Source organism: Capsicum annuum, chromosome 3 (assembly GCF_002878395.1).
Source record: "Capsicum annuum cultivar UCD-10X-F1 chromosome 3, UCD10Xv1.1, whole genome shotgun sequence".
NCBI classification, from domain to species: domain Eukaryota; kingdom Viridiplantae; phylum Streptophyta; class Magnoliopsida; order Solanales; family Solanaceae; genus Capsicum; species Capsicum annuum.
Window position 1 is genome coordinate 207,283,480 of NC_061113.1, and position 5,907 is coordinate 207,289,386.

Below are 5,907 nucleotides of genomic sequence, written 5' to 3' on the forward strand. Positions count from 1 at the left end.
AAGTCATGATATAACGACTTGGATTGAGGGGAAAAGACACAATTGCCCCTCAGGCATTTAAATTCGTAACTGGGCTGTGAATTGCATTATCACTGCAATGTGGTAGGCGTACTATCAGGATTAGCACCGTGGCGCGGCTCTATTGCGATGAACTACTGGAATCGTGATCCAAACATGACCCAATCCTCATCTGAAAAATCCAAATCTTCTCTGAGACATGCTTTTTACACTCCCGAACATAAATTAACTCAAAACCCAATATCTTGGGGTTGGTAAGACCAATTTAAAAATCCTCAAAGTTAAGAGGACTTAAAAATGACTAAGTCCCCAACACAGTGAAATTTTTGGGTTTTAAGCCTCTTATGCATGCAACTAGGAGCTGAACTGAGCTAAGAATAATACAGGGTATTACATCTACAGTCAGCATGGAACGTCTGCCTACTCTAAGCTGCTCTAACTCTCTCCTGAATAATTCAAACTCTGTCCAAAGACTTATAAAGCAAGTTCATACTTTGAGGTGTTACCTCTGAAACATCAAACCAACCTATTAGCGAGGACAACGCCTACCATACAATGCCTCAAACTCACAAAGCAAGTCTATACCTCGAGGTCTTATCTCTGAAACATCAAACCAACCTACTAGCGAGCGACAACTCCTACCATACAATGCCACAAAAGGATCCATGTATATATTGGAATGGAAGCTATTATTGTATGCAAACTTGCTAAAGCCAAATATTGCTCTCAGTGGCAACGAAAATCCATTAGACAAGCGCAGAGCATATCCTTCAAAATCTGAGTAGTCCGCTCCCACCAACTATTAGTTTGGGGTTGAAAAGTTGTGCTATGATCAACCCAAGTACCCAATGTATCCTGGAAAGTCTTTCAAAGTGAGATGTGAACACAGAACCTCAATCCAAAATACTGGACACAGGCACACCATGCAGACGCATAATCTAACGAATGTTGATACGCACCAATATCTCAGCACTGAATGAGACCAAACCAGGATAAAATGAGCTGATTTGGTCAATCGATCCGTGATGACCCCTACATTATCAGAACCACGAGATGTATGAGGCAACCCAGTCATAAAGTCCATGGTGATCCGTTCTCACTTCCACTCGGGAATGAATAACCTCTGAAGCAAACCACTAGGTCTTATATGCTCAGCATTTGCCTGCTGACAACATAGGTAACAAGCCACAAAATCTGCTATATCTCACCTCATACCACCCCACCAGTAGTGTTGTCTCAAATTATGATACATCTTAGTCATACCTGGATAGATGAAATATCTGGAACAATGGACCTCCTTTAAGGTCAACCTAATCTAGTCACCCACTCTTGGCATACAAAATTGATCACCAATCCTCAAAACTTAATCCGAATCAAGTGAGGCTTGCTTAGCCTTGCCACTCAACACCTTATCTTGAATCAACCTCAATCTAACATCATCAAACTGATGATCTCAATATGCTCTATCAAAGAAGATCTAGCCTCCAGTAATTCTAAAACATGTGTAGGTGTCAAAATATCAAGCCTAACCATCTGGTTAGCTAAAGTCCTAAGGCTAAAGGTCTCTCCTAGGTTAAAGGATGTGCCAAGCTACCCATGCTATACGACTTTTGGCTCAAGGCAACTGCAGCCACATTAGCCTTGCCTGGATGGTAGAGAATAATTAACTTATAATCCTTAAGCAACTCAAGTCAACAAAACTGCCTCATATTAAGATAATGCATGGTGAAAAAGTATTGAAGGCTACGCTGATTTGAGAAAATCTCATAATTAACTCCATATAAATAGTGCCTCCACAACTTCAAGGCAAACACAACTACGCACAACTCCAAATTATAGGTAGGACAATTCCTCTTATGAAACTTCAACTGACGAGATACATTATTAATTACCTTGCCCTCCTGCATTATCACAACACCAAATCCAATACTTGAAGCATTACAAAACACAATAAAACCCATACTCTTCTAAGGCAAAGCCAAAATAGGAGCTGAAGTCAACAAACCCTTGATCTTTTGAAATCTCGTCTCACAAGCGTCGAACCACTAAAAAGAAATCTTTTTCTTAGTAAACTTAGTTAAAGAAGTTGCAACAGAAGAGAAACCCCAATAAAATGCTGATAATAACCTGCTAAGCCAACAAAACTCCAAATCTCAGTGGGTGAAATAGGTCTGGCCCAATCACGAACCAATGTAGCTTTGGTTGGATCAACCATAATACCATCCTTAGTAACCACGTGACCTAAAAAAAATAGACTCCAACCAAAACTCGCACTTGGAGAACTTTGCTTACAACTTCTCATCCCTCAATATCTGAAGCATAATCTATAAATCCTCTCATGCTCAACCTCACTCTTGGAATAAACTAATATATCATCTATAAATACAATAACAAATGAGTCGAGATATGATCAAAATAACCGGTTCATCAACTCCATGAATGTGGTATAATCATTGGTCAACCCAAAGGACATGGCAAGAACTTATAATAACCATATCAAATTCAAAAAGCTGTCTTTGGAATATCCAAAGCTCCAATTCTTAGTTGGTGTTATTCAAACCTAAAAATTAATCTTCGTAAACACTGTAGCACCCTGAAGCTAATCAAATTAATCATTAATGTGAAGAAGAGGATACTTATTCTTAACCATCACCTTGTTCAACTATTGATAATCAATACAAATTAGTATAGACCCATCCTTCTTCTTCACAAACTAGATAGCCGCACCCCAAGGCGATACACTAGGTCGGATAAATCCCTTATCCATTATCTCCTGCAACTGATCCTTAAATTATTTTAATTTATTTGGTGCCATCCTATAAAAGGGAATATAAATAGGCTTAGTGCCCGACTCAATATCAATAGAAAAACTCAGTATAACGATCCAAAGGCATACTAGGCAAATCTGTAGGAAATACATCCATAAACTCATGAATATGAGCCAAATAAGCTAAACATCCCCTCTCAACTAAACAATGATCTTGAACATAAGATATGGACCTCTTGGATCCCAAATAAAGAGCACCCTTCCAAGCTATCCTTGGCACACCCGGCTAAGCTAAAGTCGCAGTCTTAGCAAAATAATCTAAAACAGCATGATAAGGAGCCAACCAATCCATACCCGTAATAACATAAAAATTAACCATATCTAACACAAGCAAGTCCACAAAATTGTCATGCCTAGCAAAAGTCACAAAACAAGATTGGTACACCCCATTCGCCACTAAAAATCACCTACTAGGGTAGATACATAAAGAGGTATAGAAAGAGGCTCATTGACAGAATCAAAACCCAAATAAGAATATACAAACACATAGGACAAAGTCGATCTGGGATCAAATAATATAGATGTTGGTCTGAAAATGGGGATAATACCTATAAATAAAGCATCAAAAGACTCTGCCTCAAGTATGGCTGGTATAGCATAGCACTGCCCATAACCACCAACTACCTGAGTAGCCCCATGACCACCACCGCGAGCTCCATCACCTCTATATCTTGATCTTCTGTTAGTACCTCTTCCTCTCATTGTTGAAGTAGGAGTAGCCTTAACCATACAATGGAGGCAGTCCTTGAATAAATGGTCAACCTTACGACCCACATATCAGATACTATGGCTCGCATTAATAGGAGAAGGTACCATTAGGCCCGAATGGCCACCCTGCATTGCTAAACCCAAAGATCCACCACCTGAACTCTACAAAGTCACCTGCACTGGCCTACCTTGATATCCATGAGAACCTCTGAAATCTCTACTATAAGAAGACTGACCTCTAAACTCACCAAAATAGAGTACCTTCTTGGCGCCTCCCATAGATGCTCTTAGAATACCCTCTATCATATTAGTATGATCTACAATGCTCTAAAACATGTTCCAAACATAATCATACGAGAAGTACCCAACACGAGGCTCAGGAGAGAGTCCCCCTAGATGGGTCAGATCTATAAACTCATTCACTCCCTTGATTTTTTCCATGACTCGAGGCTCGCCCTCTGGGAGAAGGATCTATATTTTCGACCTTGCGGGACCTAGTCAACACCATCTTTGCATTAAGAGTGAAACACAACTCAAAACTCAAGGTATACAGGAAATTCACATAATAAGGAATAAAATGAGGGAAGTTTTCCTAAAGACATTATATAGACTCTCAAAGATAGATACAAACGTCTATGTATCGATCCGCGAGACTCTATTAGACATTCCGTTCTTACACCATTAAGACCAATAAAACCTGGCTGCTCTGATACTAATTTTTCATGGCCCAAAATCTAAAGAATCATGATGACACTTGTCGCAACAAACTTTGACAAGTAAGCCTATCACCCAAACTGATGTACAAAGGAGAAAAGACAAGAATACCCTCAAGGTGAGCCTTCTAAAATAAAATAAAACCATATAGATATGGAAAAAAAAAAGAGAAATCAACACATGCAGTCATAACTCTCAAAACCTGGTGTCAAAGTATAAGACGTGTCTAGTACAACTTGAATCCAAATGAAATACATAAGATGTCCAAATACTAAAGAAAAAATTATCTTTGAAGTGAAAGTAAGGACATAGTCTATAAGAAAAATAGTAGAATACATTTGGACGCATGAAGGTCAACCACTACATTAAAAGCACTAATTTTCACCTGAATCAACCAAGCTGGAGCACATACGAACTAGGACTTACATCGAAAAATCACAGTAGGCGTGAGTATGGTCCACTTATACTCAATAGGTATCATAGGCTGACTGAACAAAGTAGAAAATAAAGTATACCAAATACATATTAAGGACACATCACTTGCAATTAGAAAATATCCCACAATGGTAGCCCATACCGCTTGCACTAACAGTTCGAATATATCACAAAATACAACAACAATACACCAAGTATAACATAAGTATACATTATATCATATACAAGTATAAAATAGAGAAGAACATGGATATATAGTATGGTCAAGTATAAGTAACAAGAGATAGAGCAAGTAGATATATAATAAGTCAATATGTAAATTCAATCACAATGTTAACACAATAAAGCAAATGCAATGTATAAGATTAGGATGATGATAATGATGTGATGATGATGATGCACGGGGTTGGGACACAACCTTGGGTTTGGCATAGAGCCTTGAGTTTGGCACACAGCCTTGGGGTTTGGCACACAACCTCAAGTATTTCCTGTATTTCTAGTACTTCCAGTGTTTTCAGTGTTCCCAAAGCACATCATAACATAAGACACAAATCAAGTATACATTCATGACAACAAGTAAAATATAAAGCAATAAAACGAACAAGTGAAATGATGCGTATGATGACATGCAATGTTCACAACTATTCAAACTAAGTATTTGCACAACCAATCCTTATGATATATTTTCACAGCCAACCACAATATTACAATACCACAACCACATAAGCTAACATCTACTCACTATTTCTACTATCCATGAATTTTCCACATAATCTATATGACCACAAATTATGGATGTATCAAAATATGTCAAAGGAACCATAATAAGCATTTCTAACAACACAATATAATTATTCATATGTATTCCATGCTATCAACATCATATAAGACCCCGCTCGGTCTCACATACCACATGATATCTCAAATTCAACAATTAAATCACATTTAGGCTCCCACATGGGCATAACTTTTAGATAGATATATTTCATTATTAGTTCACACCCTTAACATGCATTTTGGTATACAAATTAACTATCCAGCCCAGTCTGTAGATTTAAGCCATAACCTACCTTAAATGTCGGAACCGATCTATAATACTTCAATCACAAAGTCCTACATCTCACGAACGGTCCTAAAATTAACTAAAAACAAGAAATATAGAATATAATCATCAAAATAAAGTTAACGATACCCATATTGACTAA